The following is a 23,670-nucleotide window of genomic DNA, read 5'->3' on the forward strand; positions in this document are numbered from 1 at the left end:
GCAGGAGCTGCAGCATTCAAAACAAACAAATTAACAAATGCATGCTTTTGTTCCCTTAAGATTGAAGCTTGGCCATAAATTTCTCTTCATCACCTCTACTGGTGGTATTAGCGTTTACTGAAAAATGTGTCTTTAATCAGGATGATTACTTGAAAACCTCGGCACAGTATGAGAGAGAATGAGGCTAGAAGAACAATTTTCTCCATAACATACCCTACGTGGCCTTCATCTGAGATTCAAACACTAGCACTCCATTTTTATATGTTACTGGTACCCCCAGGACATCTAAAGAGTTGACAGAGTTGTTCAACTTAAACCAAAGGTCCTAAATACTACGATTTTCCATCATATAATCATAAAATCAGAGTTAGGAAATTGCCCCTCACACTTACTCATCATGTGGCCTTTTTCAAGGCCTCAACTTCCTCATATATCAAACAGGTGTAACATTACCTATTTCACACTACTGGTGAGGATTCAGCAAGAAAACATGACAATGCTTGGCATCAAGCCTGGGTACACAGGACTTGCTCAATACCAGTGTTATTTCAAGATGGCAGACTGAAGTTCTACCATGAAGTCTCCCTATTCTAAGACCAGTAATTGGATAATTAAAGGATGTCTTAGTTTCCTTTTATGATCCAAAAAAAGTTAATACTAAAAGCCAGGAACTGGATGCCAAGACTACCAGTCTTCTTCAGATATTCCATGTAGCGATTAGACCCAGACTTAAGTCTCAAATCCACTTTCCATCTGCATTAAATTTACTTGCAATTTTCTACTGTAGAGTGAGATTCTTTTAAAAGTTACTCTGAATAAAAACGGGGTGAGTCATTCTTGATATACAGGTCTAAGGAAAATCAGCACACGAAAGCCCAAAAGTTTCCCCTTTCGGATTTCTTAAATTGAATTATTTGGCCAACATTTAATCAGTCATGATGTAAAACGAACAGGTAACTTGAAATATTTCACAGCGTCAAACATTTGCTCAATATAGAACAGAAAATCACATAAACTGGATCATCAAGCAGCACAATTTGGATGCATGACAAGTTGTATCTATTAATGACTGCCCCACTTAAATGATCCAGAAGAATCAACTTCGGGTCTGACGATTTGAAGAACTTGGGCGTACAACACGCCCTCGGTGCCAGAGGAAGGTAACCGTTTCTGTTACTGCTAACATGAAGTTGATTAGCACAAGATTTAATAACATAAGATTTCCTCAGAAGGGAATTTATTCAGGTCAAAGCGCAATTTCTCACTAGTCCTCAGGAAAATGCAATCTAAACAAACAATGGACACCACCCCACAGCCACTAGAATGGCTAAAAGGAAAAACTAAAAGTAAGTGTTGGTGAAGATGTGGAGCCACTGGCAGTCTCGAACACCGTTAACAACGGTGACCTGGTATAACTACAATGTTCTGTGTTACCTACAAAAACTGAACAAACACATAACACAACCCCAGTTACCCATTCCTAGATATAGATGCCCAACAGAAATGTGCACCTCGGTGCCCAAGAAACACATACAGAATGGGCCCATAACAGCATTAGCTGTGATGGCAAAAACTGCACACACACGCACACACACACAAAACATGTTCAGTATAAATAAATAAATTGCAGTAGAGTTACATGTCAGAATACTACATGGGGAGAGAGAAAACCTGTTATACCCACAAATATAATATTGAGCAAAGGAAACCAGACTAAGAGTACATACCGTATTACTCCATTTTTATAAAATTCATAACCAGACACAGCTAGCCCATGGTGATGTAAGTCAAAACAGCGGTCACCTTTCCTTGTACTGGGGAAAGAGGGTGAGGAAGGGTGATGGAATGGGAGAATACATGAGGAAGATTTTAGAATTAGATAACATTCTAATTTTTAAGTTAGGTAATCGTTACACATATGTGTTGAGTTTACAAAAGTTTATCAACGTAGAAAGCTTAGAGTCTGTGTGCTTTTCTGTATGCATGTTACACTTCATTTTTTTATTTATAAGAAAAACATCAAACTATTTGTGAGTGCATGTATCTATATATTTTATATAAGTATAAAAAAATAAATATATTTGGAGGAATAGAGCGCTTTTTCTTCATAAAGTTGGCACTGTGTACAATTCCTAACATGCATTTCTCTTATTATAGCATGACTATTTTCCCTTCTCTCAAATATTTTAGGATGTACATTTTTATGGACGCATTGCTGGGTACAGTATTGAATACAGCCATAAATTACTGCACATAATTTCCAAATTTTTGCCTTAAGCAATGCTGCAGTGAACGAATGGTACAGACATGTTTGTACATGCTCTCCATTTCACTAAGACAAATTCCTAGAAATAAATTCCTGGGGCCAAAGTATACATTTGAACATGCTACAAGTGTACAATAACTCTAGAAAAATTTTCATCAGTATTGGTTAAGAAATCTTAGTCATCATTTATTTACACTTAACTATATGAAAAACCTGGCAACCCAGACTAAATAACTTCTCTGAAGTTATGCTTAATTAATGGCCTCCTCTTCTTACAAAGATTTTAGAGCATTTTACATAAATGGGTACAGAAACCTGGGAAAATACTCTCTAGCTATAAATGGATACCCTGAGAAATAAATCTATCGACATCAGTTATAGGACGGACCAAAAATCAGTGAAGTCTCAAAACAGAAACAGAATATAAAACCAAATAAAAAATTGCATACATGTATTTTTATGTTGTAGGTGTACAGAAAAATTACATAAGGGTATTTAACAAAATGTTAAAATATACTGTTGGGTTTAGGATTTGGGTAATTTTTACTTTATTTTTTTAATTTCCTTTTATTTGTTTGCATTATTTACACTGAACACATGTCATTGTTAAGATTAAAAACTAAGCTAGAAGATCTGAGAAAAATACAGTCCCCTGATAAAAAAATAAGACAACAGACGTCTTCTTCCTGTTCACAAAACAAATGAAACTGGTGAGAGAGAACTTTCTCAGTCTTTAAGATTTTCCTCCCATAGACTTTTCATCAGTCTTCTGGCATATGACACAGGGTTTTTCAACAAAGCACATGGCAGCAGAACAAGTAAGGAAAGAAAAGCAGCAGGAAACTGGCACCTCCATAAACACAAAAAAGTCATGCTTAGATGAGACATTCTCCACCTCGCCTCCAAACCTGAGCCAGTGGTGCTGACTCTGCACCATACACAGAAAATGTGGGCATTTTCTGCTAGGAAAGTCATTCTTGGTTCCTGTGATGGAATTAAATATATGGATATTTCCTGGTTTGCTATCAAAATCACCATGACTTCCAGGTACTCTCTATCTGAACAAAAAAAAAAGGAGCTGGAGACTTCCCCTGTTGCAGGAAGCGTAGCCTTAGGTCTAACGTTCTTTATATCCTAGAGACCCACAGAGGTGAATTCCACTCCCTAGGAACACAGGAATAAGCTACTCACCAGGTAGCATTTTACCCATTATCTCAATTACCCTTCCTAAGAGAACGAAGGTTACTTCATTTGTTCAGAGAGAAAAACAAAAGCCATGTGGAGTTTTCTATCCCAGCCAATCAAATCATCCACACTGAGCTACGGAATTGGAACCAAAACTAGAATCTAAATAGTCCTTCCTTCGGGATAGTGTCTTGCTTATCAATGGCAATTAAAAACAGAGCTTTAGCAAACCAAAGATCGAAACCCTAATATCAAAACAGCTGCAGCCTTCTTGGTGTCCCTTTGGTTTCAACCACCACCAAGAAAGTCGCTCAGTCCTGACTCCAGCAGCAACTCTCCCACTTTGGAACAGGCTGGCTCAAAGAGTAAGCACCCCACTGAGAGTAACGGCCTTGTTCTCCCAGCCTAACTTCAAACAAGACAAAACAGCCACAATGTGTTGTCACATTTTTTTTTTTACAACTGGATTTTAAATGCAGGCTGTTATGAAGAGTCTCTTGGCTACAGTTCAAAGGACCAAGAACATCCTAATGCAAAAACATTTTCAGCTTCCCCAAATTCTACTTCTTTCAGCCAATTTCAGTAAGTTCTCTTTATCTCAACTAAAAAATTCATGTTATTCTTGTTTTAAGTGTCCAGAGCCTCTTCAAAATAACAGAATTCTAGGCACACAGGCCATTTCAAGTAAGTCAATGCCTCAGAACACAACCAGTCCCAGGGGGACCTGCAGTGGGGGACAAGGAGGTGGGTGGTCAAAGTATTAGCCCCTATGAGTTCAATAAATCACCAATCCACGCAGATTCAGCATGATGACTCGAACCAGGTGATTAACCAGACGATGGAGAGCAAAAATGACACCAAATCCTAAACCCCAGAAGACAGCCACACCAGACATTCAAAGACCATTCAACGATAGTAGTAACAGGGCACGAAGTTCTTACCAAGCCCGGGGGCTACCGCAGCCAGCAAGACACATCCAACTGCCCTCGATAAACTCAATGGCTAATGAAGACAAAGACACAGAAGTGGAAATTATAACTGGATACATGCCATAGTCATCATAACTACCATCGTTTCATGAGAGCTTCGAACCTGCTTGTAATTGTACGTATTTTCATTTCAGATTCACAATTACTCTATCACGTGAGTGTTACAAACCTTGGGCAAGTTCTGTGGGCCTTAGTTTCTTCATTTCTAAAACGAAGGTAACACCTACTCCATGGGAGTAAGAGTACATGCAAAAGCACATACAACACTGCCTGACATGTGGCAGGTGATAAAGGTCAGCTCTTACTATTATAAAATCATTGGTGTGGTTGGTGTTATTATCACTGGAAAGACAACCAAGAAAAGAAAGTTAAGACCCCTAAGAGAAAGAAGAATGGTAGCTGCCATATACAGTCAAAGGGCCTCAGACAAGCTCCTTCAGCTTCCTCATGTGTAAAATGGGATGAGGCTACCTGCCCCCTCCTCCTCCTCACAGGGCTGTGCTGAAGGCCACAAGAAAGCATCTTTAGCCAGAGAACACAAAGCCGGAAAAAAAAAAAAATCAAAAGTAGGGTTTTAAAAAAATCCCAGGACAGCTACGGAAGAAGAAAAACCACGGTAAACTCTCCACTAGCTAGTGACGCCAGGTATCATACCGGGAGTCTTGCACCGGCAGGGGGATCAGAACCTGGAGGGAAGTATTTGACCTCATTGTTCCCCATCATTTTAAAGGCAATCCTGAAGTGCAGGGAAATCCAACAGCCCAAAGGCACTACAGGCTCACTTGGGGCACCACGAGGCCACACAGGAGAGACAGATCTAAGCTGCATTTTATTTCAGCTATGAACATCTGAATGAAGTGATTTTCAAGCTTTATTCTTTATTTTATTATGTCTTACAAAGTTTCCTTTCACCACAATACTAATTGTAAAAGTGAATAGAAGATGAAGTTTCCAATTCTGGCTCGTACAACTTCAAACACACACACACAAGCTTCTGGCACTATTTTAATCTTGTGCTCCGTTCTGGAAGACCACAGACACCGAACAGACAGCTCCGGTCCTGTGAAATTTTCCGAATACGTGCCCTCTCTCTCTCTGTGGGGTCTACTCAGCTCATCAACTGGCAAATGCACTCTCAATTATGGTTTGAATATTTTGATAATTTTAATTTAAAAATATTAATAATAAGAACATAAATGAGGATTTTTTTTGTCCCATTCTATTTTCCAAACCCTCCAAAATTAGCACCTATTACTTACCTAGTCAGCAAAAAGGAAGTCTTTATTTATTTTTTTTTTCAACGTTTATTTATTTTTGGGACAGAGAGAGACAGAGCATGAACGGGGGAGGGGCAGAGAGAGAGGGAGACACAGAATCGGAAACAGGCTCCAGGCTCTGAGCCATCAGCCCAGAGCCCGACGCGGGGCTCGAACTCACGGACCGTGAGATCGTGACCTGGCTGAAGTCGGACGCTTAACCGACTGCGCCACCCAGGCGCCCCAAAGTCTTTAAAATAAACAAAAAGGCAAACTATTTAATTTTAATTAGAAACCCCGGCAAGCTACCTAATATCTATTTATTTATTTTATTTGGCACAACAACTACAATTAACTGGGACAGAAAATGTATTTTGCAAGAGAAATTCAGGTAAGAAGTATCTGTCATCCAAATGTTAAAATCAACAAATGTCAGAGACTTGTACACTTATCAGTGTTTTACATTTAATTAAGAAGTAATTATGCTAATATTAGTATCAAATGCATATCTCCGTACAGCACATATGCATTTAGTTAGCTAACCAGCAGCACAACCAATCAGAGAGAGAATGTCCAGTGCCTACCATTCACAGCAGACTTCAGATGGACAGATTCAGCCAAGCTAAAATCTAATTTGGTTTTCAAACAAATTTTCCAAGTAATCTGTGTAGATAAACAGGATTCAGCTTCAGCTTCTGGCTGATAACTTCTCTCCAGAAAACCAGAGATGGGGGAGAACTGCTTATCTTCCTTAATACGTGGGGTAGACAGTGATCAATCAACAAATACTTTCTCCAAAGGGGGTAAAACTGTACCTTGATTCTAATCCTAGACTCTCATCGAAGCACCAGACAACTGAGTATCCTCTAGGATCACGGAACATGGAGGAGGTCACACTTCTTGAACAACAGAGTTTCTCTAACTTATTCCCTGCCCCGACCCTCCGCATTCAGATACCAGAAATCAAAAGCTCCTACTTGTATTTTCAGCTTGATACACTGATTTTCTTTCTACCTTGGGACACATAAAAACTGTCAATGCAGCAATCAGATTGTATGTTCCTTTCCACTAATTATTTCACATGAACAAGTTTTCTCTGCCCAAATAGAGTATGAGCCCATTTTTAAAGTTTTTATACTTTAGTACTTAATTGTTTATACTTATATTTGGCATCTGCTAGCTTTCACTCAGCCTTCTAACCCTGGGCACCGATAGGCCCTGGGGTGGAGGTGCCTCCATGTTTAAGAACTGGCTCTTACGGGCGCAAAACAAGAATAGACAGCTGCCTAGTCCAGACCTCGGTGGCAAGGACTACATCATCACCTTCTTCAAAATCTCCCAAAGCTATGGGGATCATTCACAATCCCCTCACATAATACAAAATAATAACTCAACAGCACATGGCGGTAAAGTCCAGAGTTGCAAACAAGGAGTGGGTGGCACATACCTCCTGGGCCTGGCTCAACAATGCCTAATGTCAATACCATTCTCCAGAAGCCAGAGAAAAAGAGGTCACCCTTGTTTCTCACAGTCTGGCACAGTACATGGGCCGAGTACAAAAAAAAAAAAAAAAAAAAAAAAAAATCACATCTCCTGATCTCCCACAACGAGCAAAAGAAATGTCAACCCGGGAACGGTGTATGGGAAACAGTCTCAGGCACTGAGAGGCTTGGGGCATATTCTTTCCCTATTCTAAGAACTACAACTCAGGAGAGTCTGGGAATTTTTTAAGCTTATGTCTTCCGAAGTTGCTCTGATTTCAAAACATTCTCCTATAAACCCAAAGAAAAGTACTAAATGGCACACTTCTACTTTTTCAGAGTAAATGCTAATTTGATTGAGAATTTTATACTGGTCTCACGGAAGTAAATGAAGTCATTCTTTGTGTCCACAGAGGGCTGGGAAGGGCTGTCACTCCCAACTATTTGTAAAGGCTCTGGGCACCTGACAGGAGGCTATGGGTATTACTTTCAGAAACATGAATTACCTGGCTGTGTCCCTAATGCACCTGCTAAGTATAGCCAGAAACTAGAGCCCCACCTCAGAGTATCAATCACACACACACACATACACACACACACACACACACACAGAACTTTGTAACACCACTGACCTCTAACCTTCAAAAATGTCTTGTTTTGTTTTAATGACTATAATAGGATTGCCTGGACAGGAACTGATAACCAAAGAAAAACATGTCCAAGACTGTCTGGATTTCATATGTTATTTATCTCTTGTGGGTCCAACAGATAAAAAAAAAACTGTAACTCTAGGCTCTTCTTCTCCCTCCCACCTAAGCCAAGTGCCAAGAGGTGGACTCCTGGAGCTCACAGGCTGGGAGAAGGCACACCTAATGCAAGTTATTTTCTGCACCAGGAGGAGAAGATGAGTCATTACTGCACCACTACATGGAAGCTGTCCCTGCTGACCCCCTTCCTTTCTAAGACAGAGGTTGCGGCAACTCTAACTACAGCTGCGTGTTTCTGCCAGCTAATATTTCAAGCTCAGTTTGGTCTTAAAAATCTAAATTCTACATGGAAATCATTCTACTTAACCTGCTTAACATAACAAGATTGTAACCATCAAGAAAAATCACTGAGGGGCACCTGGCCGGCTCAGGTGGAAGAGCACGAGACTCTTGATCTCGGAATTGTGAGTTCGAGCCCCAAGTTGGGTGTGGAGATTACTTCAAAACAAACAAACTTACGGGGCGCCTGGGTGGCTCAGTCGGTTGAGCGTCCGACTTTGGCTCAGGTCATGATCTCACAGTTTGTGGGTTCAAGCCCTGCATCGGGGTCTGTGCTGACAGCTCAGAGCCTGGAGCCTGCTTGGGATTCTGTGTCTCCCTCTCTCTCTGCCCCTCCCCTGCTCATGCTCTGTTTCTCTCTTTGTCAAAAATAAATAAACATTAAAAAAAAAAAACTTAAAAAGAAAAATCATTGAGTCTTAACAGCAAGTGTCAAGAAAGGGCACCTGCAAATATATTTGTTGGTTTCCCAAGGGTCCTGTTGCCTAAATCATCTCAAGTACATTAAATATCGACAACATTCTCTGCTTCAATTTGGCATGTGGCATGTGGTTTGAAAACCAATGTCATTTTTACCCCTTCGGAAGCCCATTGGAAGGAATACAAGGAACTACAATAAGTATAGAAAGGTAAAATCCTTTATCGGTGATTAAATTTCAACAGTTTTCAAAACTGATATACTGATTAGCCTAAAAGATAATTTCCTTATAAAAAATATTAGAAACAGTAGGCAGTACCCACTAAGGCCTTATATATAATGCATCAATTATCTCCTAACACTAGATATTGAGCTGCAAAATGTAAAACAGAATTAAGGAAGTCTAAACATTTTCCAGAGACAGAATGACCACTGTGAAATCTCTTACAGTATAAAAATCAAATCTCAGGACTTTTTCTTTTTTTAATATTTGATTTTATTTATTTACTTTGAAAGAGACAGAGAGCGAGAGGGAGAGAGAAAGAATCCCAAGCAGGCTCCGCACTGTCAGCACAGAGCCTGATGCAGGGCCCAAACTCACAAACTGTGTGTGAGATCACGACCCAAGCTGAAGTCAAGAGTCGGACACTTAACCAACTGAGCCACCCAGGTGCCCCAAATCTCAGGACTTTTTAAACTTAATACCAACCTATAAGCACAAAATTTATCTCCCCACACATTACTATAAACTGGCTCCCAGATGAACGATGCCCAGAAGTTTCCAAGGGATACTCCAACAATCACCTCGGTGTGCAGCATGCCATATTATCATGCTATACCATCTAGAAGAAAATGTAAGCAGTCACAGAAACAAAGGCTCTATTAGCTTGATCAAATCTTCAAATAATCAGCTTTTCCTCATATTCTGCTATCACTCTATCAGAAAACAAATCACACTTAATATTTATACACATTTATTTCAACTTTCCATTAAATGTTAACAAAATAACATTTTTTCCATAATTAATTACTAGAATTACAGAAATTAATTCCAAGTTGCCAGGAACAAAAAAAATCTTATTACTGTTCCATGCTTTGGCAAACCTTGTTCTTGCATCTATACTGTGGGCTGTGAGTCAAGTAAAATGAAATCTTGGCTAGAAAGGAGATATATTAATTTAGAGTAGTGACCCTTTCTAAAGAGAATGGGAGAGGATGCCAGTAATACACATTCTGTATTTTTTAAATTAGCCTACAAGATTTTATATTTTTAGTTACTTCTATTCCACTTGATTATTTTATCCTACAAGAAGTTTAAAGTGTTATTAACATTTTGAAGCTACATATCAAAAAGGGTTTTAAAATCTTTATCTCTAACAAAAAACATCTAGAACCAGGAGAAAGGAGTCTTAATTAAAAATGTAACCAGAGGCATCTGGGTGGTTCAGCGGGCTAAGAATCCAATTCTTTATTTCGGCTCAGGTCACGATCTCACAGTTTCATGAGTTTGAGACCCACAGCGGGCTCTGTGCTGACTCTGCAGAGCCTGCTTAAGATTCTCTCTCTCTCTTTCTCTCTCTCTCTCTGAATAAAAACGTAACCAGTTTTTTTCATCAACTACAATAGCTACGCCATAGGAACAACTATCCAAGATTCCTCCAACATTTACTCAACAAGTATGTATGTAGGACTTACCGTGTCCCACACGCTATATCCAGCCATGGACAGACAACGATGAAACAAGACAAACACAGCACCTGACTGCAGGAATTGTACAGAGTGTATGTGTCCTTCTGTGCCACCACCTCTGGGCTCAAAGAGAAAATGTGCCTTCATCATCAATCCTAACTAGGGCTGAACAAATCTCCTTCTTACAACGATACCCGTAAATGAGACAATTTTTATTAAGAAGTATAAAATTATAATCCTCTCCAAATAGCAGTATGATGGATATATTTTTATAAATAATCTAGATGGCTAAAAGCCCAACCAGAGCCCTTTGGGAACTTCTGGCCAATAATACAAGGACAGTGGCCACTGGAGGCCTGGCTGGAGCTGGAGCTGGTTCTTTTCTGGGACTAGGGAAGCCAGCCCAGGAAAGGCCACATAGGGCTCTCCTGCCTAAATGTTTACCAGCCTAAATCCCATGGGAAAAACTCCCTGTGCAAGACTTTGGACCTGAAACAGACCCGTAAATAACCTCCATCTATGGCAGACTTAGTGACTGTGTACATAAAATAAGCCCCAGAAATACCACCATTCAAGCAGATTTATAACAATACCACGTTTCCAGTCACCTCACAGCCATGAATTCATCAGGTCGACAAGATTCTGAGAATTTATATAATCAGAATTATAGTTCATAAAACAAACAACTAGGTTTCGTGATCTTTCCTAAGCCATCAGTGGTTTCTCAATAACGACATAAAAAGGGTCCAAATTCTTTAGGTGCTCCAAGTCCTAGATGAGTGGGTTTCAACCTGATTTTTCAACTCTTTTCCCCCACACCCCTCTACACAACCATCACTCCAGGAAAAGTGAACTATTCTCTCTTACCTGAACACACTCCTCTCTTTACCTTTTCCCATGCCTTCTCTCCTGTGTTCCATGTACTGAGTGGTCACTGATAAAGTGCCTAATTCCGAATTACATCCACCCTGTTGTGCCCAGTTGAAGGGCCACCTCTTCCTCAAGCTTGTGTTAGTGCCCCTTCTACTGAACTTCCGGTGGGCTCTCTCTGTGGAAAGGTATGCATTTTGGAAAAAACACCACTGAAGTCTCAACTCTGCCACGTACAGGTTAGGCCTTGGGCAGCGGACTTGCCTCACTAGCCTCAATGTGGACAACACAGGGGTTTCAGGAACTACTCTGCAAGGTTTAGGGGTTTCTGGGCAACGTCTATGGCCACGCGTTCAAATCTCAGTGCTAACACAACTGCAAACGGACTGACTTCAGACAAGGAACTGACACACCATGAGCCTCAGCTTCCTCATTGGGAGAAAGTGTTCCCATTTCTCAACTCGGAGGAGCTCCATTTATTTCATGGCGGAATGACAGGTGTCAGGGAGCCACTGCAGAGCTGACTCCCATGCCTGGGCCCCGGCGCCCCCACCCCCCATCCTCAGGGTTAGCGGCCCTCCTCTCTCTAGGCTCCCGCCGCACCCTATGCTCCCCTCCGTCACGGTATTACTTGCTCCCTCCATCTGGTGGCACATTTATAACCCAAGTGTAGACTGTCTGGCATTCTGCAAGCACTCTGATGAATACATACACTAGGTCTAAAGTGTTTCACAGGTATAAATCGAAGCACACCAATAAAATCAGGACCCTGAGTGATTCTCAGGCTGAAAAACAAAGGAAAACACCTGTTGAGAGGCTACTTATTCTTTCAGGTCCAGTTCAGATAATAATGCCCTTGACTCACTGAAATACTAGAGCTGGGGCTGTGCCAGCACTCCATAGCTGCCTCCTCCAGGAAGGCTTCTGCTGCTTCCCCAAGAAGGACACTTGACTTTGCCACAGTGAAGCAATTCATCTCTAGCAAAATATACCACACCCTTCCCTGCACTTTTTTTTTCTTAACCACCTTACCTCCCCAATCTGAAGGTCAAGGAGGGCAAGCAAGGCCTATGTGTGACTGGCCTTCCTTCCCAGCCCCTCCCCCCCCCCCACAGAAAAGGGAAATGAAATGGATTAAAAAGGAGCATTAAAGCTTCGAGAGAAAAATCATCCAAATCACAAGCCAATTCAACATCTCATGATTGCTCTGCCAAGTGACTCATCACCTCTGAGACCCCAAAGTCAGGGTCTGAATAGAACTAGACAGCCAGTCCTCTTACAACTACAGGAGGAATTCAGCAGAATCTCCCAAAATCAAAAGAAAAGCTTTCCCCTGAAAAAGGTTTTCATTAGTGGTAAAAGAATCAGAAACAAGAGAAAACACTTAACTGAAACAAAAATGTTGGGGGGGGGGGGGTAGCAGCTCTTTCTGTCCTTTTAAACTTTATAACGTTCATGATACTTTAATATTCTTCCCTCCTCAAGCCAAATAGTTTTCTTAGGGAAAAAAATCAATGCTTTACATTCCATATTCATGAGCAGTTACAAAAATAAACGAGCACACACAATGGTAGAGCTTTTAAAAATTAACGATTAATCAAATTAATGAAAGAGGACTTATAAAATGTATTTTGAACCCGCTGTTTTCCAATTCGGGTATCACTTCATTAAAACATCTGCTTTCTACCTCTGACACTTCAGAATCGGCAACCCTGGAACACACACCCAACGCCCCCCACCTTTTTGGTGAGGGGTAATGGCAGGGAAGAAGGGGAAGGTTGTGGTTCTGGAATTAAATACTGACTTCCCCTCTCCTTGTCCGTGGCACATTCCCTGACAGAGTAAAAAGAAACAGAAGCTTGAATTGCATTCCAAGCTCACTGAAGCGTGAGAAGCCAACCGCGAAAACAAGTTCATGGGGGGCAACCTGGTGATCCCTTGTGTTGCCCTGCCCTCTGTGAAGTCCGCCTGCCGAGGAGCCCCCAGCTCTCCTTAGGGCGCCAGAGGGGAGCTGTTGGAAATGCTCTCCCCAAGCTAAAATCAACCTCGTTCATCCAAGAACAGTAAGCAGGGAAGCCAGAGGGAGGAAAACCCTGCTCTCCTAGGATTTTGGGACCAATTCCAAGAACTCTGCTTCTCTCGCTGCCAGCAGCACCCATCAATTCCCATAGTAACCAGCCCACGGCTTTCCAACTGGCCCCAAAGGGAGGCGGGCATGCTGCAGAAAGAAGCACATGGGAGTGTGACCCAAACCTCAGGCACCCTTCCAGTGTGCCTTCAACATTCCCACTCTACCTCCCTGCTGCCCTTAATTCCCAGGTTACCACACGGTTCTCTCCTTTGCCCCTTCAAGCTGGTGCTGAGACAATGAAGGGACTGTTTTCCTAGGGCTCTGCACAAAACAATCTCCTGTTTTCTGATGCAATCTTGGTTCAGGTCTACTGGGTACTAAAGCAATCATGTTCCCCCCACCATACTGTGCATAAATGTTTGCTGAATGAAGGAATCCTCTGGTACAGAAAAAACGATTTCAAAGATAAAGGGGTATAGATTTGAGATCCAGGACGGGAATGAAGAGGCTGCACTCCAAAACGGAATGAAGAGCTGATAAAAGGGTGCTGAAGTAGGTGGAGACACCTCATCTTTGTGAAGAACGGGATTTGGTTCTTGTGATGAGCAAGCAGGAGTGGGAACAGGAGGAGGAAGGCCACACAAAGGGGACTGACAGTATTTCTGTCCCCAACACACTCACCAAGGGCCCTGCAATCAAGAACCATGGCTTATGACGGTGATGGGCTTATAGGATATGAAAATCATACCTGGTGATTTTCAACAGGGAAAGGGAGAAGGATCAAAATGGGGGGAAGACATTTTGAGAGGTAAAAATATATTTAGCTGATTCTAACATGTTTATCTAAAAGATTACTATGTTGAGATTTTTTTAACTAAAAAAGTAAAGGAGAGAATCAAATTAAAAGTGCTCAGCCTGGGCTATGAGCCCATCTGCAGGATTTCACATCTTCAACAGAATTTAATGGCGGAAAGGAAAGGAGATCATGAGGGTGACAGGAGGCTACCATTGCCCTTGGAGTCCATGCCCCACTCAGAGGATGCACATGTCATTAGTAGATGCTGAGTAACACGTCTGCAGGGTTGTAACATACAAGCTATACATGCGTCCATGATACATCTTAACAGATACTCCCAAACCACTTTCTAGTCAGGATCCCACAGCAGTATGGAGGGCTCCTTTAAACACTTACCTACTGGATGCACGGCACTGTGCTAATAACAGACTCTCAAGTAATAAAACAAAGACCCCCAAACATGACTCCGCATCACCAAAAGCAGAGGGGGAAATGGAAGGCAAAATATGGAAACAGTAAAGTTTACTAGGATAGAAGGTAAGATTAAGAACAACTGTTCTTGGGGCACCTGAGTGACTCAGTTGGTTAAGTGTCCAGCTTCGGCTCAGGTCATCTCATGGTTCGTGGGTTCGAGCCCTGCATCAGGCTCTGTGCTGAGAGCTCAGAGCCTGGAGCCTGCTTCGGATTCTGTGTCTCCCTCTCTCTCTCTGCCCCTCCCCTGCCCACGCTGTCTCTCTCTGTCTCTCAGAAATAAATAAATGTAAAAAAAAAAAAAAAATTTTTTTTAAAAAAGAGCAACTGTTCTTCATATTATCAGTGACAAATCTCCTTAAAAGTAAATCTTTCAGGGCACCTGGGTGGCAGGTCATGATCTCATGGTTCATGGGATCGAGCCCCGTGTCAGGCTGCTACACACTGACAGTGCAGAGCCTGCTTGGGATTTCTCTCTCTCTCTCTCTCTTTCTCTCAAACTAAATAAGTAAACTTAAAAGGGAAAAAGAAAAGAAAAAAAATCTTTTCAAAAAAACATTTGATATTGAAAAATATCAAAATCAACACAGAAATTTATTGCAATCCCAGTAAGATTAACAGGATATTCTTTTGGGAATTCAGAATCTATGTTTAAAGTTCATATGGAAAAATAAGGGAGCAAAAATAATGAGAGTAATTATGAAAGAAAAGAGCAATAAAAGAGACAAGGCTTAATACTTGCCTAGTTAAACATGTTATAAATACATAATAATCTCAAAAGTGTGAAACTGGTCCATGAATAGACCATCAAATCAAAAGATAAAATGAAAATTCTAAAAATACTTTGCAGAGCTTTGTTAAGATAAAATGTGACATTTAAAATCAGCGCAGAAAAAACAAATCCCTCTATAATGGTTTTGGCACACTATACAGCCACATGGAAAAGAGAATGGGATACCAACTCACCAAAAAAAATCTCAAATTGATCAAAGAATCGGACGTTAAAAAAAGAAACAAAAAGATTAAAAGAAAGCAGGAAACATTTTTTATACTCTTGGAGAGCATAAGACAACCTTCCTAGGAAGAACATGAAATCTAAATCTCATAAAGTAAAACATAAATAAATATGATTATCCAAACATAATAAATTCATAGACTGCAAGTTAGCATAAATGACAAAACACACACCCAGTGGAAAAAATCAAGAGCTCCTACCACAAAATGGAATAGCTTCTTTTTTTATATAAAGAACTTATCTCATTAGAGAAATGGATAAAGGATCACAGAAGTCAATTCACAGAAAGAAAAACTGCTCTTAAACACAGGACAGTATATACAGCCTCATCTATAACAAGAGAAATGCAAAGGAAAACGACAAAAAGATTCCCTTTTCAGCTATGAAACTGGCAAGGATTAAAAGGTCTAATCACACACTCCTGGCAAGAGGAAGGAGAAGGGCACACATGGCTGATGGGAGTGTAGACTTGTACAATGCCCGTGGAGAGCAGTTTGGCAATACTTATGACAGACATGAAGACACATATTCTTTAACCTGGAAATTCCTCTATATAAACCTGTATACTTTCAAGTTCAAGGACTGCCACAGAGGCACTATTAATATCAAAAGATCAGAAAGAAAGTCCATCATTATGAGACTGGATAATAAAGTACAACCATAAACTGGAACAGAACAGAAAGAAAGCATAGTGCAGTATGCTACAATCTATATAAAAAATAAATTTTAAAAAGCATACATACTGAATGCAACATGACATTTCTAGATTAGATCCTGGAAAAGAAAAAGGGCATTAGTAGAAAAACTGGTGAAATCTGAATAAAATTTATACCATTTAGTTTCATTGTATAACCTTTTGGATTTTACTCTGTGGACATGTATTAGCTATTTAAAACATAACGTTTAATCTTTTAAAAACCTGATTATTGGGACACCTGGGTGGTTTAGTCAGTTGAGCATCCGACCCTTGATTTCAGCTCAGGTCATGATCCCAAGGTTATGGGCTCAAGTCCTGCATCGGGCTCCATACTCAGCATGGAACCTGCTTGGGATTTTCTCTCTCTCTCTCTCTCTCTCTCTCTCTCTCTCTCTCTCTCTCCTCTGCCCCTCTCTCCCCAGCTTGCACACTTACCCTCTAAAATAAATAAAATGAGAGGTGCCTGGGTGGCTCAGTTGTTAAGTGGCCGACGGCCGACTTCAGCTCAGGTCATGATCTCGTGACTTAGGAGTTCAAGCCCCGCATCGGGCTCTGTGCTGACAGCTCTGAGCCTGGAGCTTGCTTTGGATTCTGTGTCTCCCTCTCTCTGCCCCTCCCTGGTTTGCACTTTGTCTGTCTCTCTCTCAAAAATAAATAAACATTAAAAAAAATTCTTTAAAATAGATCAAATGAAATAAATTTTTTTAAAGTCCCTAATTATTTTGCGATTAAACCTACATCATACATGGCACTGATACTGCTAATAAGAAACATCAAGGGTAGAAACATGGCTTCCATACTTCTAACGCTTGAATTATTGCACCTAAATACCCATCTTTATTACCTGCTAGGTGACTGGCCCTTTAAGGTAGGGGCCATGTCAACTCATCTCTGTACTCAAAGAATCTAGAGAGTATTTGCCACATGGTAAGGGTTCAACAAATGAGAGTCAATATTAGCATGTTCTGGTCCAGTGATTCAATTTTTGATTAGTAAGAAATTTTGTATTTCAAATATCCAAACCCCTAGAAGGCTAGGAGTTTCCCTCGGTCCTTAGTTCATAATGACACGGAAGAGAAAAGGAGGAGGCAGAGAAAGGTGAAGTGATTCTCACTGAGGAGGATCTGGGCATGAAAACATAGGGAGGCAAACAGAGCTCTGTGCTGGGAGCTGTAGGGACTATACAGATGAAGAAGACACAGTCTTTACAGTAAAAGTCAGGCATAATTTAGGCCAACACTCCCCAAGGTGAAAAGTGTGACACTGCCTTGCATTTTCCAAAGTGTCCTACACAAAGGCTATTAAAATGCTTTTCAAGGAAAAATGACTTATTTTGCAATATAAGAAAATGATAAAACTCCAATTTAGACAAAGGTTTAGTTTTCTATGATGTCTTCTCAGGGAAAAATTTTGTGGGTAGCATGCTTAAAAATGTCCAAAGAAAAAAATTCTAGCCTCAAACCCCATCAATACCTAATTTTCTAAGTATTCAAAACACAAAAGATAAATAATGTAGGAAATACTGAGGTCCCTGAACAGGCAAAGAAATACTATTGAGTTTCTCCCCAAAGCACCAATCACCGCTGTCCCATCACATCTCCACAAAACTCAACTCTGAGCCTGGGACCCACACCATAAAGTAACAGAACTTGGGCAGAACTTTTGATCTCTATGAACACTTATTTCTATTTATAAATAAATAGAAATATATTAATATAAAGGCAGCTACGGCTCCTTCAAGGTCTAAAATTCTATTACATGTCTCTTCCTTCACATCCCAAATATAAACAAAGACCTTGGAGTCCTTTCATGCAAACACACATGCATTTGTCTGTATGTCCTGGGGGAAGGAGCTCTCTGTAATACTTCCTTCCTATTTCCAGAGCGGCCCAACACACACAAAAAAACAAAGTATTATCTGACTACAAACTGAAGGTGCATGTAAATGTTCTCAAGTGAATGGGAAAAGGATTTATTGACCTCTGTGTTGAAATTCAATTAAAATGTGAATGCTGTACAGTGAAACCTTAGTTCAACTGTGCATTCATTGATGTTGAGGCTCATATAAGCCTCGAACTTGGCTTTCCTAGATCTTTTATGTACCAGTCAGTCTATATATAACTTCTGTGAATTATCTTTAAAAACATATACTGCTACTTGATATTTTTATTTTGTTTACCACTTTCATAGCATGGAAAAAAGAACACTGAAGAAAGTTGTGGGCGTATTCATCCATATGCAAAGACACGTGAATTATCAGTGGAAAGTTTTGTTCTAATTTATTTAACATAATCCTCAACCTTGACCCACTGGTTTGAAAGGTGACTCAGGAGCTAATGCTGAGAGTTCATCTCTGTCAGTTGAAATTTTCCCTTTCAATACACAGGAATAACATTGTGCCACTAATAAATGTGGTTTTCTTTTAAAGTTCTTTTTCCCTAAATAACCAGCATTTTTATGGTATAAAGTTTTTTTATAAATAACACAGAGACAGGGAAGAGTTTTCCAAGAAACATACAAATAAGTTCAAATTTCCACAGGGAAAGAAGTACTTTGGTGGATGAGGATATGAAATCATATCCATCTGTAGGATTGGCCAGGAATGCCTTCCTGAGGAAATGAACTCGAACGTGTCTCAAAGGAGGAGGAGGTGGCTGACAGGTGGCAAGGAGAAAGGGAAATTCCAGGCAAATAAAGAGACGTGCGTAAAAGCTACCTCTCTGGTTGCCTCAGGAGCAGAGCCACACATTGACCTAACGTGTGGCAAAGGTTATCTTAGTCATTAGGACAAACAGGAGGGAGGGAAACTATATGCTACTCCACGAGCCTCGTCTCAGTTTCCTCACCCGGTACGGGAGAAGGTGGGGCCACAAGGCTTCTCTGGCCCATGCAGCCACAAGGCACACAGCACGGGCACCTGGCGCTCCCGCAGCCCTGTGAGGCACGTGGCTTAACGGACCCATTTGACAGATGGGAAGAGTGCAAGGCTCAGGATCCCCGTGAGGCCTCGGTTAAAGGGTTTCGGAAATTAAAAGGAATCCTGCATGATAACTACTGTGGAGAAAGAAGTTGCATTTTAAGACCTGACAGCTTCAAAAACCAGAGCTCCAGCGCATAATCAACTGATCAAACAATAATTCCCCTCTTTTCGTAAGACACTAAGTAAGCAATGAAAAACTGTACCTGTCTCCCGTGACACGCCAGACAACCATTGGGAGGAAAGGAAAAAGGCATATACCGCTCTTTACTGTGAAGAATATTCTTTAAGGGAAACCAAACGACAAGGCGGTGTGTGCCTATCCCTGCCCCAGTGAGCGGAAGCCCTCGTTTACTTATGTATTCCCTCGGCGTGTGGTGTCCATAATGTGGCAGGGGTTACGCACAATACACAGCACATTCCTCAGCCATGAGAACAGAGATGAGCAGTTCACCGAAGAGGCCCTTCCACACCTCAGTGGCTCTTCAACCCCACACCCAGCTTTGCCTCCAGAGCACAGATTCTAAAACTGGGTGTTATTTTTACACAAGAGCTCAGTGGTCATTATAATAATGTACTTGCTAATTATTTAATTGCAGAATTCTCTATGTATAAATAAATTCACATCTGGTAGCAAAAATACAGCCCATAAATAAAACTAGTCTTTAAAAAAAAAAAGACAACTTCAAAGTCAAATACTGGAAGTTAATTAAGGTCTACCTATTTGTAAACTACAAGTCAGTCCTTCAGATTTAGCTTCTACCCTGTCCTGGGGGACAGAGTTGTGAGTTCAAGCCCCATCCTGGGTGTAGAGATTACTTAAAAATGAGATCTTAAAAAAAAAAAAGAAGGTGAAATACAGATAATATTTCCGTAACCACTGCTAAATCAAAATCTAATCAAGTGTAAAAAGACAAACTACCAGGAGTAACCAGAACATCACGAATGAAGCTGGGGTTTTGTCTGACAGAGAGCAGAAGATCCTGCCGACTTATTACACGGCCACACAAAGCTGCAGCTGGTAGAATACATTATGACAGGCGTGAGCCTGCATACACATTCTTTTCCCAGGCTAAAAACTTGACAGTCACTAAAGAGGGCCTAACATAGAAATGTTTAAAAAAAAAAGTTAAGACAGTAACATCTCAACCAAAATAGGCAAGCTCCCTTTTATAGTTTTTCTTAAGTTGATTTGTTTGAGAGAGAGAGAGAGAGAGAGCGAGCGAGAGCATACGCACAAGAGCAGGGGAGGGGCAGAGAGACAGGGAGAGAGAGAATCCCAAGGAGTTCCATGATGTCAGCACAGAGCCCCACACAGGGATCAATCTCACAAACCGCAAGATCGTGACCTGACCTGAAGTCAAGAGTCAGATGCTTAAGCGACTGAGCCACCCAGGGGCCCCTGGCATGCTCCCTTTACCACTTGGAGTCCTTTCCCACCAGTGGGGCCTATGTTTGTGAGGATGTAAATTTAACTTTTTTTTTTTTTTTTTAGAAAAAGAGAGAGCTGAAATCAAGAGTCAGATGCTTGACTGACTGAGCCACCTTGGTGGCCCTTTTCTTTTCTTTTCTTTTTTTTTTCCCAAACTTAACTTTTTAATAAAGATCATCTTCTGGTAACAACAATAAGGGTCCCTTTCTTGGGTCGCCTGGGTGGCTCAGTTGGTTAAGCGGCCGACTTCGGCTCAGGTCATGATCTCGCAGTCCATGAGTTCGAGCCCCACGCGGGGCTCTGTGGTGACAGCTCAGAGCCTGGAGCCTGTTTCAGATACTGTGTCTCCCTCTCTCTGACCCTCCCCCATTCCTGCTCTGTCTCTCTCTGTCTCAAAAATAAATAAACGTTAAAAAAAACTAAAAAAATAAAAATAAAAAAAAATAATAAGGGTCCCTTTCTTGTAGCGGGACTCTTCAGAAAATCAGGGCTTGGATGGGCACCATTTAACTCCTCCATTTTTAACCCTGTCAGCGCACCATCGGCCTGGCTTTTCCTGACTCATGGAAAATAAAATACACTCTCAATTCCAAGAACTGCATCACTGATGTTACATCTACCCATGACAGCTAGCTGCTGGAATGGAAAAGAGAAGAAGGGAAGAAGGAAGGAAAGGAGGTAGGGAGAAAAGCAATAAGAAATTTGTTGCTGCAATACCTGTAATTAATGTAAGATTTACTTTAAATATAACCAAACGTATCTTTCTCATTTTTAGTTACTATAATGCCATGATTTAACAGAAAATAAGTTGTAGAACAGTAAATTAATAGGAAAACATCCTCCTTATAGCACTAAGTATAAAAATAGTTTATAAAACAGCATGCACAGGATTCCAATTTTGCTTTTTTAAAAATTTTTTTAATGTTTATTTTTGAGAGAGAAGAGAGAGAGAGAGAGAGAGAGAGAGAGCGCATGAGTGGGGGAGGGACAGAGAGACAGGAAGACATAGAATCCCAAGCAGGCTCCAGGATCCCATCTATCAGTGCAGAGCCTGACGTGGGGCTCGAACTCACAAACATCAAGTTCATGACCTAAGCGTCCGATTTCGGATGCTTAATCTGCTGAGCCACCCAGGCACCCCTCCAATTTTGCTTTTAAAATGTATACATGGTCACACAGAAGAACAAAAATGAAAGAAAACTATTAAGATCTTAGCAGTTCTAAAAAAAACAAATGACTCAGTTTCTTCTGTAATAAATTACATGACAAAAAAGCAGGAAGGGAAAATGTTACACATTAAGAAAGACCTACAAGAGACAAATGCAATGTGCTATCCTGCTTGGATCTTGAGTCCAACAAAACTGTAACACTGCACTTTTGAGACAACGGAAGAAAGTGAACATGAACTGGAAATTACAGAACTAGCTAGTAATATTAAATTAGAATAACTGTTAACTTTGTTAAGAATAACAACATTATGACTTTTTAAAAGCGATTATCTGTTAAAAATATTTACTCAAGCACTTATAGGTAAAATGGTATAATATCTAAGTTGTGCTTTAAAACTCAAAACACTGGGGCGCCTGGGTGGCGCAGTCGGTTAAGCGTCCGACTTCAGCCAGGTCACGATCTCGCGGTCCGTGAGTTTGAGCCCCGCGTCAGGCTCTGGGCTGATGGCTCGGAGCCTGGAGCCTGTTTCCGATTCTGTGTCTCCCTCTCTCTCTGCCCCTCCCCCGTTCATGCTCTGTCTCTCTCTGTCCCAAAAAAAATAAATAAACGTTGAAAAAAAAAAAATTAAAAAAAAAAAACTCAAAACACAAAGCAAAACAACAGAACAAAACCCAAAAGCAGGAAGAAGACAGATGTTAACAAGAATGGCAAAATGTGTATAATTGTTAAAGCTAGATGATTTAGGTATATTAGGGCTCATTATGCTATTCTCTCTACTTTTCTGTATGTTTTAAAATTTTTATAAATAAAAAGTAAAAATGCTTAGAAGGATAGTTCCCTCTGAGTGGTGGGGATTGTGTGAACTGGGTGATTTTTACTTTGATCTGTGTGTCTCTTAGAAGCATCTAGATTTATACAATAAATATGAATTACTTTGGTTACCTGAAGAAACAAATGTTACTCTTTTAGTGGGTGGTGGGGGGGGTGGTGGATGGATCTTTCAACACCCCGTTCCAATGATGCCACCTCCGTGGATTTAATTCTCCCTCTACGGACACCACAATGCATTTTACTTGTATTTCTACAAAAGGTTTTATTACATTTAGCCATTCATTATGGCAATTTTTAATTAATTAGGTCTTATCTCTCTCTCCAGGAAAACAACTTGAGTATAAGAGGCACTTGTTTTTTGGTATTTCTATCCTAGTCAACATCAAGCAAAAAACTCTATATAACAGGTGTTAAATAGTTGTTTACTTAATTAACTTTTCCACTAATAAATTCAGAGGGGAGACAAATGGCAACAAAAGTAGAATGTCTTACTTGCACCTTACTTCTTGTAACCACAAAAGCTTTCAGGCTGAGACACAGCCAGAGGTCCCTACACAAAGACCAATACCAGTCAAATGTTACCTAGTCAATTTCTCAAACAATCTGTTTTCCAGTTGACTAGGGGGAAAGAAAACATCAGTCAGTAGCAGAAAAAGGCCAGTTACTAAATCAAGTTATAGACTTAAAAAAAAAAAATTACTCTCTGAGGGGGAAAAAAATCAAAGTCTATTAGTTCTTCAGCAGCCATTCATTATTTAACCTACTGAACACTCATCCAGAGCAGTGGTGGGTCAGTGCATTTTTATTAAGGAAACCATCATGGCAGAATACAGAGCCAGCCCATGTGCTGAGACAAACAATGGATCAGGAAACATCCCCGGCTCTGAAAACACTGATGCCACGTGGAAAGGCCACATGTCCACATCTCTCTCACGTTTTCTTTATTATCATCCACTCACTGGTGGCCTTGGCATGTTTTGTGCAGACAGCTTTCCTCAAGCCTACGGCCT

The 23,670-nt window shown here is 40.7% G+C and overlaps 1 protein-coding gene across 7 annotated transcripts in view; it reads right to left on the bottom strand.

Annotated features, from left to right (window-relative positions):
* Nucleotides 1-23,670, bottom strand: part of SIPA1L1 (signal induced proliferation associated 1 like 1) — a 367,173-nt gene that overhangs the window by 253,973 nt on the left and 89,530 nt on the right. The gene's annotated exons all lie outside the window — the stretch shown is intronic.

Source organism: Lynx rufus, unplaced genomic scaffold (assembly GCF_022079265.1).
Source record: "Lynx rufus isolate CCGP_SWC_20201006 ecotype Redwood Valley unplaced genomic scaffold, mLynRuf1.p SCAF_17, whole genome shotgun sequence".
In the NCBI taxonomy this organism is placed as follows: domain Eukaryota; kingdom Metazoa; phylum Chordata; class Mammalia; order Carnivora; family Felidae; genus Lynx; species Lynx rufus.